The sequence below is a fragment of the Lissotriton helveticus genome, chromosome 4_1 (genome assembly GCF_964261635.1).
Source record: "Lissotriton helveticus chromosome 4_1, aLisHel1.1, whole genome shotgun sequence".
Classification (NCBI taxonomy): Eukaryota; Metazoa; Chordata; class Amphibia; order Caudata; family Salamandridae; genus Lissotriton; species Lissotriton helveticus.
Genome location: NC_136063.1, coordinates 306,080,671 through 306,099,611, shown reverse-complemented (window position 1 = coordinate 306,099,611; position 18,941 = coordinate 306,080,671). Strand labels below are relative to the sequence as shown.

The 18,941-nt window shown below is 44.3% G+C and overlaps 1 protein-coding gene across 2 annotated transcripts in view; it reads left to right on the top strand.

Annotated features, from left to right (window-relative positions):
• LOC144828553 (cytochrome P450 2K1-like) overlaps positions 1-18,941 on the top strand; it is a 207,087-nt gene that overhangs the window by 78,001 nt on the left and 110,145 nt on the right. The window lies entirely within an intron of this gene.

Sequence of the window (18,941 nt, the reverse complement as noted above, 5' to 3'; positions counted from 1 at the left end):
AACAAGCCAACACATAGTATTCAATGTCTTCTTCCAAATGCTCTGTTTCTAGTTGTGATCAAACAGCAGAATACTCTGGTTCAATAATGTTCTTACCAGGGACACAGTGTGTAAGGCTCACTTATAGGCCCTGCCAACCAGAGAGACCAGAGTTGTTTTCCCAGGTGCATACTGTTTGCTTTAGAAGCCAAAATGAAGGGGGTGGCTATTACATCGGCCAAGATGGCCATGCTACGTTAGAGCTCTTCCGGGACCCTCTTTACCAGGCCGATAAAGAGTGGGACTATGGGGCAGCTATAGCAATAAATTCCCCCAGACAGCTGAGAAACTTATCTGAAGTTGCCTGGTGAGGCGCAATCATTCCTATAAAATGGTGCTTGTGGCTCTTGTATGGTGAGGAGATGGTGCAGGCAGAAGAGCCGCAGCAAAACATACAGCTGTGGTGTGGGAGCTAGTAGACCGAGGGACATTGACAAAGAGTGGCACGAGGCTGAAGAGGTGTATGATTCCAGCAGGGAATGTCATGTCCTAGGAAAGTATATAAGCTTAGAGGTACATGATTAAATGTGGTTAGCTGGAGAGGTACATGAAGAGTTGCTGAGGAAAAGCACAAAAATGACTCAGGAAACCAAAAGCATCAAACTAGGCCCAGAAACGACAGTGAGATCCTTTGAGTTTTCTGTTACCCTCTTGTAAGCAACCAGTATGAACAGACATCACAGCCTCTTCTCATGGGTGGATTGAGAAAGCAAAGTTTACAGACAAGCTCTGTGGTGGAAAGAGTAGCCAACGTTATCCACTAACAAGTCATGGCATCCACCTAAAAGCTGTTATTTTGCTCAAAGTGGCATCAAAATACCCTTAAGGCAGTGTCTTGATACCAGAGACAGTAGATATTGAGTAGAAACTATCCTTATTGCATATGTCACCTAAGAGGTGTACATAAAAGTAACTGGTGAATTTCTTAGAAGCACCCTTGCAGATTACAACACCTCAGTCCTCTGCGGGGTCTTTTGTAGATATTACTAAAATGGTTTGCTATCCATTGTTTAACCATTTAAAAGTGAATTAAGGAAAAAAATTAAGGTGAACATATGCAAGGCTATCACATATATGAAGGCCAACCTGAGGTAACAGATTACAGTTCAGCTGAATAACTTGGACTCTTTAGAAACTAGCATTCGTGACATACAAATCAAAGGTCAGGAGGTGGAATCAGCAAAGTCAAACCTAATGGGTCAGGTTAGTTTCTACCAAACACAATTGGAATCTCTGGGGCTAAAATGTGATGGCTTGGAAAAAAAAGCTCTGCAAGAAACCATAAGAGTGCAAGGCCTACAAGACTACAAGAAGGAGCAGAAGGTCCCACCCTAGAAGCATTTATTATATGCCTCTTTTCAGAATGTGGCATGCAATGACCAAGCCCTAATTAATTTTGGCATGGTGCACAGGGCAGGTCAGAAGAGGACAGGCGAGGCAAGAGGAGACAGCCTTACAGTCTTACAGTCCAACCTGCAATAATGATTCCACAACACTCCCCTCACCAGGGGACCACAAATAAAATTACACCACAGACTCTGTACTCAGTCGTCGGTGAATTTCCTGCAAAACAGGAACACGTTCTATTCTGGATAGCTCAAAAAATTACTCCAATCGAGGCAGTATTTACTAATTCTCCCTCTCATGAGAAACACAGAATTCTAACAATCTGTTTACCAATGGGGATCGCACCACATCTGGAGGACTGCAACACTTGGGGTACAGTCTTTGGAGCAATCTACACTAAAACTCATGGTGTTCCGTCTATTGCTGTAATACCTAACGTCCTGAAACAGATTCAAAATGAATACGGGGCAGAGCCTGCTTTAAATCTAGGTATGAAATTACTGATAGATTTCAAACAGGTCTCAACAATAATATTAGCTAATATTAAAGGTGAGGCAGCTTCCGTGGTGATCCGCCAGAAGTTAAGGGAATTTGATGTAACTGAGCAACCACAAGAGCTGGCCAGAATAATTGAAAAATCCTATGAAGAATTAGGCAGAGTCAGCTTGGGTGGAAAACCAGTGAAACCCCAACTGTCAGAAAGTCCTGAAAAGGTCTTTACTAAAAACACTCCTACTCCTATTAAAAAGAATTGGGAAAATAGTGTCAGGACTTCAGTAGCAGTAGCAAGTATGCAGGGCAAGTCTAGAGAAAAAGGCCGCTGAGTTAAGTATACTTGGAGATACTCACGATGGAAAAAGACACATATTGTGTCAACATTGATGATTAAAACGTGTCTCCTCAATCTGAGAGATTCATTCAAGTAAATGGCGGCCATGAACAGTAATTACTTGAAACCGGGTTCGCGGTCTAGTGTTCAGAGACTCGCGACCCGGAGAGAGCTCAATGCGCATGTTCCAAGAAGGAACTGCGCACTTCAACTGACTTCGTGAGGTGTACGGAGTGTCACCTCACCGCACATGATTTTTTCTGTGAGAAATAGTGTTTTTAGTCATGCACAAGAGACATTAGATTAGTGTTTTCCTGAAATTCTATTTGTTATCATTCGGAGCCTGTTGAGAAAAACGCATGCGCACCGTGGGAGTTCAGCTTTTCTCAGTTTGACGAAGCTGTGGAGAAAGATAAGGAATTGAGAGCACAGATTTGCTGTGCAGATAATTCCTTACTCGTTTTGATATTTGAGGACTAAGGTATTAAGGCGGTAAGTAACGGAAGAACTTATTTAGCAGTACTCTCAGGTACAGACATTTTACTTGTTATTTGAACTGTTGAACTGTTGAAGGATATTTTTTCCTGTAAAATACCAAGCACCAGATCGAATTATCCCAGCTGTTGGTGGAACAGACAATTGCATATATTACCGGAAATGCAAAATACCCAAAGATGATTTACAAAGGATTTAACTGTATCAAGAAGGGTAAATATCTCACTTGCTCAAAACAGCCCGGCACATGAGGACCTGCCGCAGAGGTAGGGTAGCTTCAACCCTATCCCATGATTAATGCCCACAAGACAAAAAAAATATATATATAATAATGATTTTTATTTTTTATTTCTTTAATTTTTTTTCTGATCTCCTTGCTCTTTTTGCTCGGCCCGGCAGCGAGGGGGGGGGGGGAGGAGGGGGGAGGGTGTTGTGGGGAGTTGTGGGCGAATGGGTGAAGGAACATTGCCCTTAATTCTGTTCCACCTTAGTTGTGTCATCCGGGATCGCTGGACTAATGTTGATATCACAGTGTTTTATTTTCCTTCTTGTCGCCCTGGACCTGGATGACAACTGGGCTCTGCGAATGGACTTCCTCGCTTTGCTTCACTTTGCCTTTTTACTTAGGTGCTCAAATTGTATACTCTGAACTTATTGTGCATCACAGGAAACGATTGTATACATGCACTTAATGATTTGTACCAGACTACCTGTTCACCCTTATTCGCCTTTGTTTGTTTCAATAAAGGTTTTGAAAAAAAAAAAAAAGAAGGGTAAATATAGAGAGCTAATCGTAGGATAGTTACTGGGTTACATAGCATACAGCACAGTGTGACTAAAATTGTGAATAACCTATTTTGCAGCTGCAGTGAAAAGAAAAACAAATTGAAAACTAACAATATGAGAGAGAAGCAATAGCCAAGGGTCAAAAGGGTAAATCCTAGTGTAGATAACCTAAGTTATTCTAAGTGTCATTACGATTGTATGTTGTGATATGAAATTATATCTTCCCATACAGAAGCAGCTGAGTACATTCAGCGACCTTGCAGACCTAGAAGACAGAGAGGACTTGTGAAGGCTGTCTCTCTCTCTTTATTCCACTTCCCCTTTCCCCCCTGCTTTAGCTGCTACCTAGAAGTTTTCCTTCGGGTGGTGGTTGAGGTGGTGAGGCGTTGGGAATCATCGTCGGCTCCTGTGGACTTGGTTCTGGTCTTCTGACAAATAGCAAGCAAACTTCTAAAGAGAAGCATTCTCAGTCCAGAGGTAGGTGTCCTCAAAAGGAGCCCTCTGGAAGGAGGTATAACCTCAGGAATAGGGATAATGTAAAAGAAAACCTGATAGATATCAAGATACTGATACAGGTTCCTCTCGTACCTTTCAGACTTCGTCACAGAAATCCGAAAGAAGAGGACGGTCAGAAAACAAGGAAGAATGTGTGAAGTCCAAAGATGATCAACACGTTTAGAAAAACAAGAAACCTCAATTCACCAAAAAGAAGGTAGCAGGTCTAAAAATCAGACATGCCGAGGATCTTGAGGACACAACTCAAGAACGGGGAAGGGGCTCAGACAATGTTGAACAGCGCAGTAGAAGTCACCATAGCTCGCAGGAACTTGAAGGATCATCTGGAGACAGTGGACTTGAATGAATTCATTCAAGTTGAAACTGAAGTTGTCCACATACGTTATATGAAATAACACTCCGGATGGAGGGGGACATACCAAGAAAGATAAGAGCACTCTTTTGAGAACGACTCTCTGCGGGTTATGACATTCTTCTAGCTGATCAAGACTGGCCACCACAATTTGTCAGAGAGTGCCCACATGGCGAAGACATCATTATGCCAGCCTTCTCCAACCACATTCCAGTTCATTTAAAATATGCCTATGCCAGGAAATGGGCAGTAGCCCAGGCTCCTGCATTATCTAAAAATCATGTAGGATGGGATGAGGATTCGCCTCACCATAAAATCCAGTTGAAAAATCAACCAACTGCATAAAGGCAGTACCCAGTTAAGCAAGAAGCTAAAAAACAGGTCAGGGAGATATTAGATAAACTTGAATACCAGGGGGTTATTGAAACAATTCTTTGTTTCCTGTTTCCAAACCAGACAATACATATAGTCTAGTATTGGATTACAGACATTTAAACTCTTGTAAAACTTTTGCAGTACAAAATGCACACAGTGCAGCATTAATGAATAACATTGTGCGTAAAAAGTATAAAACCACATTAGATATTTCTAACAGTTTCTTCTGTCAAAACATTACACCAGAAAGTAGGTATTTGACCGCTTTCTCAAGTATGAGCACAGAGCTTCACTTCTGTCGTCTCCCTCGTGGATTCAAGAATTGTCTGGGGTTATTTTCAGCGAGAGTAACAGAGTTACTACAAACTTAAGATGACGAAGCCTTATCATATGTAGATGACATCTATATGACAGATGATGACTTGGTTAGGCACTTGAACAAGGTGAATACCAATATACTTGGATTCACCTCAGAAGGGTACAAATTCAATTTAAAAAAATCGAGAATTGCCCACCTCAACGTCCTATTTCTAGTGAAGGCAAAAGCCTGGTAGCAAACTTTCTAGAGAAATGTCCGCTGCTCCAACCTCCAAAAACACTGAAAAACTTAGTTGATTCTAGGTTTCCTGAATTTCAGAAGAACTTATATTCTAAACTACGCAGAAAGGGTTAAACCTCTCTACGAATTAATCAAACCTGATTTTAAAACAGTTAATTGGACACACAGAAATTTTGCATTCATTTAAACAGACATGTTAGAAACAAAACATTTGCAAACACGCGTAAACGTACGCAACTTAGTGATCCGAATCATTCCAGGGCATTGCGGATTCAAGTACTTAACCTTTAACAAAGGAGAAAAAGTACGAATAGTTTACAAATCACACTTGTACACACAAGCTGAAATGAAATTCACTTCAACAGAAAAAATACCGACCGCGGTTAAACCTGCTGTAGCAAAAGAGAGAGCCCTCGCACAGGGTAAGCGCATTATGGCCTTAGAGGCAGTGACAAAAGAGAGCATTCCAAATGCTAAAGCTTTACATCCAAGATGTATACAATTGGTTAATTCTCTTGCTGCAACAGACGTTGAATACGTTTTTGACCTATATTTGGAGACACAAGCATTTCTACAATATGAACAAGAATGTCCTCTGCCTTCTGAAATTCTAGCTCTAGAGCAGTATGCATGTATAATTTATACTGGCGAATCAGCTCAACCCGCTACGAGGTTAAACAAGCCTATAGTGCGGTGTGTGCGATCGTTAAAGGTCGTTGGCACAATGGCAAATTCCGACCAATGGTCACTAAAACACAATCTCTAGGAGATTGTACAGCTCAGCGAGCTGAACTACAAGCATTCAAGATGGAGCTTGAGAATACGGACTGCAAATTCCCCACTCATAGGGCCTCATTAGGATTGCGGTTTTTCCGCATCCTCCGGGCCGGCGGAAGTGTCCGCCGGCCTGGAGGATGCGGAAAAACCGCAGCGGAGCCTTCAAAGACCCCCCGCCAGATTAGGATGGCTGGGGGGTCAGGAAGACCGTCCGCCGCTTTTCCGCCGCGGTCGGCTACCGACCGCGGCGGAAAAGCTATAACATGGCAGGCGGTGTCTATGAGACACCGTCCGCCATATTATGATGTTGGTGTAAAAATGCTTTTCCACGGCGGCTTTTCCGCCATGGAAAAGCATACGGACATTCACTTTGGGGGCCCGTTGCGGGCCCCCTGGGTGAAGGGGGTTGGGGGGTGCACATGGGGGGTACCTATGGTACCCCCCTGCATTTGCGTGCACAAAGCAGCAGGCACCGTGCGGTGCCTGCCGCTTTGTGCATGTAAATGTAACACATGCATTTTTTAACATTGCGGCGGGTGCAGCTTGAAGCTGCACCCGCCGCAATGTTAAAAATACAGGATGTGACCGCCAGGGTGGCGGTCACATCCTAATTTGCACGGAGGGACCGCCGCTGCCCCTGCGGACGGTCCCTCCACCTCTGGGGTGGCAGACGGACGCAAGTCCGTCCGCCATCCTAATCGGCCCCTATGTGTGCGATTCGTATTATTGTGTTCAATCTTACTATGAATACTTGCAGAACTGGATTCAAAACAGTTACAAAGATGCAAAAGGTGGCACAATCAAGCATAAATTGCTTTGGGAACAAGTAGTTCAGTTACGACAAGGACTACAAAAAACTCACGTGATACATATGCTGAGTCATCAACGTGGCGTTCACGTTGCAGGGTATTCATTGGCTGAGGAAGCCACGAAGGCAGCTGCAATCACTTGTTCAAAAATGAAAATAGACGGCGAAATAATGCAAGCTGTCAATACTTCAGGCAAAGACAGTGGGCAAACATTACCGAAAGGCTTTCCACTCAAATACTATTATATAACTGTTGCGAACAATTTTCAGTTTGCTCGAATCCCTGGAGTGGGGGATAGAGTAATTCAAAACATGGAACAAAGATTAGGTCTAATCTTAGCAGCACAAGAAGGGCTTGCCTCTCCACATGCAGGTGTTTCCGCCACAGTGTCATTGTTAAAACAGAGATACTGATGAGGAAACAGAGCAGAAACTATGTTTTGGAATGTGAAATCTGCCAAAAGATGAAAGTCTCTACAGTGAAACGTCCTGCACACACGCCACTGTTAATCTCAGATAAACCATTAGCTTGCGTTAACTGGACCACTGCGGTCCCTTGCAGAGGGATGGTAACTACAAATATATTATGGTCACAGTGGATTCGTGTTCAAGATTTATTTGGATGTGGCCTCAGTGCTCGGCTGACGCTCGAACTGTTATAAAAGATTTGCCAGTCTTTATCGGCACATATGCAGTCGGCACCCTACATTCTGACCAGGGTCCTGCTTTTAGCTCTTGAGCTTACAAGGAGGCCATGACCAAATTGGGCGTTGCATTGCGGTACTCTAGTCCATTCCATCCTGAGGGAACTTCGGTAGTGGAGAGAAAAAACCGGGACATAAAGCATTCTATAACAGCTAGGGTATTAGGCTTGGGTGATGGGTGGGTCAAACATCTAATAAGTGTCCAACGTAGTCTTAATCATCTGCCAAGAAGTTCTCTGGGGGTTATCACTCCATATGAAGTCCTTTTTAGGACCAGAATGATAGTGTCGAACCTCGATTGTCAGACTTCAGTGGTAGACCAAACACCCTTTGATATCAAAGACAGTTTGGCTGTTTTACAGGACTTAAATGAAATAAGAACGAAACAAAGTAATGTGTTCCTGGAGCCAACTACCACTGAAGAGAAACCGACCGTCCCAGCAAGGCCTGTCTGGATTTCTAAGCTTGGGGATCTAGTCAGAGAGAAGATCGCGGACAAGAAGGAATTTGGGCCTTTTTACAGACAACCAGTACCTGTCCTAGCAATCCACGGATCAAGAACAGTGTTACTGCCACCCCTTGCTGGTAAAAAGGAGAACAGGTTTGTGTCCATCGACCTGGTCAAACCACATCATGTGGCCAATCATAAGCAGTAGGCCAAGTGAACTCTGCCAATGGAGCAGACGCCCAAATCTGGCTACCATCCAAGAGGTTCAAACTGAGAGACTCATCACCTTTGAAGAATCTGCATTGCAAAATGAAGGACTATGCAACAAAGCTATGGAACTTGTACCTCTTGAGACCCAAATAACAGTTCGTCAAGAAACACCTGTCTACAATGAAGTAACAAGTGATCAAGTAGTTCCAGTAAATTCAACGAATCCTGATGCAATCCCTACAATTGACAGAACTGCCTCTGGCTATTTCACTAACTTTGATACGTTTTCCGAGGATCCCAGCAAACCTGAAACTACGCCAGCAAAAAGAACTTTGAAAGAACAATCCACTAAACGTTTTCAACACCTGGAAAAGACTTATCTGGTTTCACCATGGATTGAACCTTGGATTGTGTTGGGTGTGCTTTTTCTTCTACTTTGGTTGACTCTGGTAATAACTTTGGGAATGCTGATAAATGGAAGATATGTTAAAAAGGACACAGCAAGTAGGAAAATCCACTTACTACTCAAGCCACACAAATCATCTCATCGTGAACAAAGAGACTTGTCAACAGTGAACTTCACAGCCGTTCCTATACCTGATGGCATAGCTTGGGACAGAACTGATTATGACATTTTTGACCCAGCAGAGCTGTTGAAGATTCCACACCCTTTCAAGATTTCCTTGAATGTCTTTTTCATCTAGTACCTTTTCTGATGATTGGGACTTCGAGACTGCTAATAATATGATATCAGACTTAGAAAAGTCTGCTGTATTTACAAATCATGATTATGAGCAAATGTACTGTTATAATCACTATGGTCATCATTTCTTCCATAAATCTGCAAATCCTAGAAATGTACTGTTGTATAACCAATGGGAATTGTCCTACGCCACCAAAGGGTAGCTCAAAAACATTTTTCGGGAAATTTCTGTACTTTTCAGGGTTCAATGTATCCAATGCTGAATCATTTTACTTTAAAAATGTTAATAAGACAGGAATGAAAAGTATGTTGACAAATACCAAGCACATTTATTCTGCAACCTTTTATGCTCAGCTGTCTTCACTAGGTTTTGACTTTTGGAAAGACAACATTGAGACAAAAACTGTCTGGGGCACAAAAGATTGGCAAGTGCAGGGGATAGAAGCTTTATTTCGAGCCTGCATAATCTGAGAGCAAATTATATTTTTAAATGACACTGTCCATCAGACATCTTGTCTTGGCTTAGCCAAGATAAAAGACCTAAACAATCTGTCCATACCTACACCTAAGAGCAGTAACACTTCAGAGGGTGAGGTTTACATACATACTATTTTGCATCACAACAGAACAGATCCAGATTGGGAAAAAATGGTTAATCTTGCCCACAGACACAAACAACTGTCAAGATAGATTCCTGAATAAAACACAGGGGTTCACATTCACTAGGCCAGATCCAAGATATATTCAGAGACAGGTCCAGGAATAGTAACAACATACAGTGTAGGGAAACTGTGCCTTGAATGGTTACATAGATCTACACTTCAGGATGTAAAACAGCACTTATCTTTACTTAAAGATGATGCTGATCTTAGGGAATTATTGCTAGGACCAAGAACACCGCATCATAAATATTTTATATATTCTGGTATCTATGCTGCTTTAAATGAAGCATGGAAGATTAAGCAAGCAGGGACTGTAGAACATATACGAGAAATTGATCGTATTCATTTAGAGAAAACTCTCTGTAGTTGACAATGGGTTAACGACTCTGTCGTCCAGGATATATACTTTGGACAGCATAATATCCTCTGCCATAGTCATCATGGAACAGGACTTGGTCATCCTGCAACATGGTCAGTCGCAATTGCGTTCTATCATGCTATTAGGCTGGACGTTGCAAAATGTACGTTCAGGCTATGTGCCTTGGCATTTAATAATTACTACGTCACTGTTTTCGGAATTCAATCTCACTGATAAACAGATCATACTGGCACAAAGGGGAGCAGACTATACGGTGCTGAGCGTTAAAAAAACTGGAAAAATTGCCATTAACTGTCGCTGAAAAGCCAGCCACAGAATAATTTATACACAGAACAATCACTCTGCCTGTTACAATTTTCCAATTTCAGTATTGCCTAAAACATATACCAGCAGGCACATATGAAAGGTTGGGTAAAGAATACATCAAGAAATCCTGGGAATTACCGTACACACACAGATGTTGGAGTGGGGGAAATAAAAGTGTTTCTTAGTGGTAAAAATTGTGAAAACGCACAAAGCGGTTCTCTCCTTTGTCAGGATATTAATTTACATGGAGCCTCTAACAATTTATCCTGCCACCTGCAAGGTTCTCCAGCTGCAGTGATTGATACACTTTTTGGACAACTTTCAAATGGAAGTTACATTATGTTGAACGATCACAGCTGCTGTGGCATGTTGCCAGGTTTACCCTATCTAGTAACTGTGTCAGCCAGCCTCAGTTGCTGTATGTAAGTATTGTTTCCAAAAACCAAGCCAGACAGGGAGTCGCCTTTATGACCTTCACTGAACATCTCTTCTTCTTCTGATACTTTAAGCATAATGAAAGCCATTCTTTTACAGAAAACTGTGCCACTGACCTCGGCCAAAGAGACCTATGATCTGCAAGTCGCAAGGACTTCTGCAGAGATACATGCCCTGTCATGTCATGTCATGAGTGCATTGTCCAAACTTTGGGATTAACACGTTTAAGAGAATTAAATACCACATGGTTTTTGTCATTCAGACTAATTTGGCAAGATTGCATCTTACCTGTTCTACGCTGCTTGCTATGCAGAGAAGAATGCGTGCTAGACACATGTCTGACATTCCCATCAGTCATGCCAACGGATGGTGATACTTTGCGTGAACCAGTAACGGCCCATGCACTGTGTTGTCCCCAGCGTCTACCAATTCTGATGACGCCATTCGTTGAGATCTCACAGACGCAAAATGCTGATGGTGAGGTACGAGAGGAAACAGGCACACAGGTATCATCCACTTCGAACATTGCTAATGCGACCAATGCTGACGGCGATGCTTCACATCTATGTGCGGTTGATCTTCTTAACGAGGTAATCCAACTCTCACTTACAATGGTAGGCAAATTCTTTACAGACTTAGAAGATTTGATGTTTTCTCCAAACAATAACACTGACTTTTGATTTGGCACACAGTGTTCTGAGAGACTCTGAATTCGACCTTCATTTTTTCTAAACAAAGTTCAAACTTTGGAACTCTTTCTTTTCTATGATTAGCTTTTTATTTTTCCAAATTTGTATTTTTCATTTTTGGCACAAAGTAAACTGCTTAAAGTAGAACTATTCATAGAGAACTAGAATTCTTTGAAAAACTTCCAGAGACAATATTATACCTTGTCCTCATCCTCATACCAACAGTTATATGTGATATGACATGAAATGGTTTCGGCATCTTTTCTCTTCTGTATTTACGAGCCATTTCATAAATGTATTTTCGTGATTCATTCGGATAGCATTTTCATATGTCAAACTATATGCTTTGAATGAAACATTGCTTTAAATGCGTACAGCACTAATGCATCTTTTATATGTACAACCAGTTCAAATGCATTTTTGTGTATTTTGGGTGGGTTTTAAACACTTGTCGTAAAGATAGTTTTTATACATGTTTAGAACTTAGAACTTAGTAGAAGTCATACATAAGAAAGTGGAGTGGGTGTTGTGTGGTGTTTTAGGTTCCGATTGATTTTCCCGATTCATGCCCTTATATAGGTACAATTCACATTGCCCTTATATAGGCATAGATATGAAGCCCATATTTAGGCATAGCCCATGCAACCCAAATACAGGCATGGCTGCTTCCATCCATTCACCAAACGTCATAACGATTTCTTGGAAAACCAGCTTAAGCCGTTAGGGACTTCCCCTTGCTTGAATATTGATTTCTCCAAGAACTCAGTAAGTTTTACAATGAACATCTAGTCCCTAGGGGTTCATTCATGACGTTCCTATGCCCGACTTTACGTCAAAGATGACATTCCTAAACACCTTCAAGGTATACATATACCTTCACTTGCTATAGCAAAGTACGGTGGCTCGGAGCAGTTTGATGACCTACTTGCCCGAAGCAGCTCGCTACAGCAAGTGCCGAAGGAAGCTGACTCTCCAGCTGATGCACTGATCAGGAAGCTGCCGTCCTCTGCTGAGAAATTCAGCTCCAGTGTTTCTGACTCCCCTTGTGGGGTGTTGGGAAATCGAGTCCTAAGACAGAGATACCAGACCTCCTTCATTCTAAGGTATGGAGCTGATTAGAACCTAGAGAAACCTTTGGTAGATTTTTGGCAAAAATAAACCTATGCTAAAGACCATACTTACTTCTTCCCTCGTACTAGACCTAGGTTAGGTACATTGGGGTAGGCGTATTTTAGAAGCACCAGTTGAGTATTTTAGTCTATGTTATTTATGTATGTATATTTATATGGCTTAGAAACCATGCAATGCTATTACAATATTATTTTTTAATATCATTCTCGCTGTACGCATGAGAAAGAAGACTGTTCAATAAACCTTTTATTGAAAACGCCTGTCTCACTATCTGTAGAAACGAAGCATGCACGATTGACTGAGTAAACTAGTTATCTATTGTTTCCACGACTCTGAGAGATATGTTCTTATTCTTGGGGAAACAAAGTTGTCATGTTTATGCGGTTGTCAGAAACTAATCCCTTCTTGTGAATTCAAGAAAGTTTCTAGTGACCTATGAGCTAGCTGGCACTCACAATTAAGTTCAGTATATTCAATAGAGACCTACTGACATAAGTCCTACATCAAATCTATATGATATATTATTCCAATGCGCAGAGCCTATTGGGAATATTGGAACTACACTACAGTACCACCAGGGATGAGGCGCAGGCAGGAGCCTGTGCATGGAGGATGGACTTGAACACTTGACCTCCGTGTCAGAGGAATCAGCAGTAGCAGATTGGGACAGCAGCAGCAGCAACCAGACAGCGCAGCACATGGAAAGAGGAAGTCAACTAAGGATTAGTCCCCCATACACCCAAAAGCAAACTAACAGGGGCAAGGAAAGGCAGCACCACCCGGTTGACTCTTCAAATCTGACAGTGACAACCAGATTCTGTGTTCCCTAGTTCCCCAGCAAGTAACAGTGGATCAAGCTGCAAACCCAAGGGTTTGGGCTAGAACCGATGCCCATGCCCCTAGCACCCACTGCCACCAATGACCATTCTCAGCGAATTAAGCGAGTTAGTGGAGTACCCCCCCAGCCTTGTGCATTGCCCTCGTTGATGTAGGTCAGCCGCAGTGCAGAATTGCTCAGGGCATTGTGTGTGTCACCTACAGGTGCTAGACCTGGGTCCGATGTGCCTCCAGGCCTCCTCCCCTACTCGCACCACCTTCTCCTCACCTGGACATGACACCAGGGCTCAATGCACTGCACTCTCTCCAAATCTGTGATTCAGCCAGCAGGAGCCTCAGCTAGGTGGATTTTCTCAAGCCTGGGTACAGCAGTCGCCACCAAGTCCGCTGGGGAACCTCCTGATGCAGGTGTGGCAACAGGGCCCCCTAGGCACAAAGTTGCAGCACTCCCACCACACAAGTTTGGCACAGATCAGGGGCCTCACCTTCCACAGCTTCTGGCCAGCACAACATCCTACGTCCTGTTATTTAGAAAGGTGTGCCACACCATTGACAATCTCCTCCATGCAGACCGTGGTAGCGGTGGATCGTAGTATGCAAAGCAGGAGTGTCTCTACCGTTCACAGCTCTAAGGGGCGCAAGGTGGTCTTCTCACAGGGCACCAACATGTCTCCATGTGACCTTCCAGATGGCACCACCAGGTAAGGGCATCAATGTCTACCGCCACGGCCCAGCGACTTCACAGCACCTCTCCATCCCACTCCGGGCCCCAGGCGCAGACCCTGGGAGTTTTCCTGGCCTCGGGGACTGTCTGTGCTTTCATAGTTTTGGATGCCATGGTGTTGCAAGGAGTGTGCAATTAAAAGTGATGCATCACTGGTTTGGAACAGCAATGCGTCTCTTTTCGTGTATGTAGCCCAGAATTCCCTCTTCCAATGGAACTTTGGCTGGTCATCCTGGCTGTTGGGGGATAGGGGGTGTGTTGATCTGTGCTGCACTTAGCTCTGGCTACTCTATTCTGCATGCCATTGGTTTTGTTTCCTATTTTTCATTGAAGGTGATCCTATAGGCTATTTTTGCCTATAGATGCAAAAAAAAGTCATGTTGGGCTGACTAACGTGACTTTTTTTGCCGCTAGTGGGCCTTTCGTCAGTTTTCACCCACTAACGTCAGAATTTGTATCGCCTTCACACTAGTGTTACTGGCAGTTTTCACGATAGTTACCTGAAACTATTGCCATGTAGCAACGTATTATAAATACATCGCTAACAGTGCGATTGTTTTTGGTGATAGGCCGCGATAAGAAAACTGCAGCTAACTAGCTGTAGGGTTAGTTAGAGGCATTTCTTGTACATATGGCCCATAGTTCCTAAAATGGATGGTTCCAGCCTGCAGCAGACCACATGCGCATCAGTGCAATCTCGTGATTTGCAGATAGTGCATTCGCAATTAGTGCGTGGTATATATAATCCAATACAGATGCAATGCAACATAAACACTTTTAAAATGTTGCAGACTACTTATGAAAATCCTCACACAAAACAGAGCCTCTCAAGTGTTGATATTTATCTACAGCGCTTGGAATCAGATTTTTGGGCGCTTTAAAAATCCATTATTACTGCACCCATAAGCTGTTTACTAAAAGCACACGCAAATGCAGTTAACTGTACAGCACATATGCAATGTTAGATTTTAGCATACAGTCAAATTGTAGCATTTATCTGTAGATTATCAAAACTCCGAAGTTGAGAGGGTACATGTGCATTTCAATAATACTATGCAGTTAACTTAAAACAATCACAACCAAATTAAATTAAAGCAAGCAAATGTGGGTTACAAACCACAAAGCCAATGATAAACAACTGGAGGAAGGCATTCCCAGGGTAGCTTTCTGAATGTCCTCCCCTGCTGTCTGGTAGGCTTTGACCTAAGATGGGCGTGGAAAACAGAAGTAGAAAAAAAGACTAGGAGGGTGAAAGAAATTGCAATGGAGATGGGAGAAAAGTGAGTCAGAGGGTGTTATGAGAATGACATACTGAGAAACAAAAAATGGCCACATGTAGAAAACTAAATGCTTAAAACGCAGTGTAACAAAGGCTCTAAAATAAATATAGCCCTCCCAACCGTAAACAAATGTATTACTAAATTCAGTGCTAGTGCTTATATTTACCTTATTAAAAATGGAACAGCACTGTATAGATGACTTCACGTTGTTCACAGATCCAGATAAAAGTCATACTTCTAGTAACCTTTCCATCATCATGCTGCCTGAAAGCAAATGGTACGAGGAGTAACGTGGTCATATTCCAGAAGAGAAAAAATACAACTTCTCCCCTTCACCAACCCCCCAAACCTCCATAACCCTCCTCCCTATTGCCTATGGTCCTTGGCATATAACTGCGCTAAAAGCTTAACATGAGGCAAGATAAGGGCTTTTTCCTCAAAAAGCTCATTCGCTTTTGACCCTAAATAATTTGTGCTGAACGCATATTTATTAACCCTTAAAAACAAGTAGTGGATAAAATGTGAAATTTACAGAGCAGCTGAATTGAGACTGAAATTATTGTATACCCAAATCACTAAAAGTGATCCTTCATGCACCCCTACAACACATGCATATCAATTTTAAACAGGCCTGAAGCTGGAATCCACGTTACTAAGCTTAGAAAGATGAGATTTGAGATATTCCTGCTATTACATTAAAATAAAAATAAACACCCACTATTCACTGGCATGCAGACATTTAATATAGCAAAATGGTTCCAATGATGTAAGCCATTAGGAGAAACACATGAAAGGCCATCGGTGATATCGGTAGCCCAATTCACCAACTAATCGACTGGACATGTGTACGACTTGTGCATGTCTGAAGGTTCACTGGATCTTTGCAGCATTTAAAACGTCTGTGTCTGCATTTCTATTTTTAGGTCTCGCAGACAGGCAGCGCATGCGCTCCAAGGCATTAAGTAATTATTAATACCAGCGAAACTCCACCCATCGCATTTCTTTTTGTTTTTTCGCTTGCTATTGGTCCAATCTGGCATTGCTTTTCTTACCTCCCTCATTGTTAGCTACTGGTCCCATCCGTCACTTCCGTTTTCTTTCGTTTCAGCAGGAAGCAGCATCGACCAACCACAGTAGACCTACACTGCAGGGTGATATCTTTTGATGCAGTGACTTTGTTTTGTTGCAAGTCAACAGAGAGCCGCGGGACATCTGCTGCCCCTGCCCCGAGTGCGCTTAGCGCCTGCAGCCCCCACCACGTCCGAGCCTTAGCCCCCAGGCTCTCTGTTGCTGGCTTGTCCGCACCACTTGCAATGCTTTCCCCCCTACCGCTGTCCCTGCTCTCTTGCACCTCTCTCCCCTGCATCCGCAAATGCTTTCACTTTCGCGCGGCCGGGTAACTGTGTGACTGAAACTGTATCAATTAACTGCAAACACGAAGTTGTGGCTCAGAAATGCTTTCACTTTCGCACTGGCAGCCACTCACGAACCGGGCGAAGCGCTTTTTCGCGATTGTTGTTCCACCTAAAAATGCTCAAATATAAATTCATGCGGCGCAGATTTTACAACAAGCACGATGCTTTCATGTTATTTGCAGCCTGGCCCTGTCACAACACTAGAGCCCGCCCCCACCACCACCTTTTGTTCCGAAGTTGCTGCTCGCAATTCCCTTTCGTTCAAAATAACAGCAGCCACTGCATACGTGAGCGCCTTGTTTTAACATGGCCACTGGCAGCTACACACATACGGGGTGAAGAAAAAGATAGCTGCCACCTAAAAATGCTCCTCCCTCAACAATGACCACCTATTAAAGAAAGAACATTCTCTTTAAGTCCTCGTCTGGTGGGTTACAAGAAACTGCGGTGGTTCGGGGTGCAATTAAATCTCTTCCCATTTACCGCTTCCTTCCTCTGAGTGTGATGCAGTTTAAGAGGCTCTAAGGCGCATTACAAAGTTGTACCCACGCATAATCTATAGAACTGCCCTTCCATTCTATCTCATACAAATGTTCATGCTCCCTCCCACCCAACTAAGGCCTCTCTACTCTTACTGACACCAATATCAAAATAACAGACACGTCACAGGTTTTTAATCACAGCCAGTGATAGAAGTGGGCGGGAACGGACGGGCACGGCGTGCCCCTACTTCTAAAAAATTGTTCCGTCCGTTCCCCTACTTCTTGCTTTCAAAAAAGCGTCCCGAGACGGCAAGAATAGTCCAACTTTAAAATGATAACTTTTTTCTTTCCGCTTCCAGGGGCTGCTCGCACTTCTCTGTTGTACTCCAGAGGCTGCAGCAGCCCCTCCCTGAGCTCGCACAGACCGAGGGCAGGCCATTGTCATTCCGATTGAGGCAGATTAGCCCCTTTAGAATGACAATGCGGCCGCCCTCTGCCTTTAACATATCAAGTGCCCCTGAGATCGGAGTTGGTGATTAGAGAGGAGCTTTCCCCAGAGTACTGTGCGGAACTTGACACCTTTGTCAATGTTGTACACAGAGTGAAGTGAACTGGGCAGAAGCAGTGACCACAGTGACCGGACAGAAGATGCCACAGGAAAGGAGAGGTACTAGGGCAGGAGAGGTGTCGGGGCAGGAGAATTGACAGGGCAGGAGAGGTGACGGGGCAGGGGAGGTGACGGGCACGAGAGGTGACGGGGCAGGAGAGGTGACAGGGCAGGGCAGGTGACGGGGCAGGAGAGGTGACGGGGCAGGAGAGGTGATGGGGCAGGGGAGGTGACGGGCAGGGGAGGTGATGGGGCAGGGGAGATGACTGGGCAGGGGAGGTGGCGGGCAGGAGAGGTGATGGGGCAGGAGAGGTGACGGGGCAGGGGAGGTGACGGGGCAGGAGAGGTGACGGGGCACGAGACGGTGACGGGGCAGGAGAGGTGACGGGGCAGGAGAGGTGACGGGGCAGGGGAGGTGACGGGGCAGGGGAGGTGACGGGGCAGGGAAGGGGACGGGGCAGGGGAGATGACGGGGCAGGGGAGGTGACGGGGCAGGGGAGGTGACGGGGCATGAGCTAGAGCAGTAACCGGGTGTGAGCGGTGAAAGGACAGGAGCGGTGAAAGGACAGGAAGGTGAAAGGACAGGAGCGGTGAAAGGACCGGAGCGGTGAACAGGACAGGAGCGGTGAACAGGGCAGGAGCGGTGAACAGGGCAGGAGCGGTGAACAGGGCAGGAGCGGTGAACAGGGCAGGAGCGGTGAACAGGGCTAGAGCGGTGAACAGGGCAGGAGCGGTGAACAGGACAGGAGCAGTTAACAGGACAGGAGCAGTGAACGAGGCAGGAGCAGTGAACGAGGCAGGAGCAGTGACTGGGCAGGAGCAGTGACGGGGCAGGAGAGATGACTGGGCAGGAGAGGTGACGGGGAAGGAGAGGTGACGGGGCAGGAGAGGTGACGGACCAGGAGAGGTGACGGGACAGGAGAGGTGATGGGACAGGAGAGGTGATGGGACAGGAGAGGTGACTGGCAGGAGAAGTGACGGGGCATGAGCTAGAGCAGTAACCGGGCGTGAGCGGTGAAAGGACAGGAGCGGTGAAAGGACAGGAG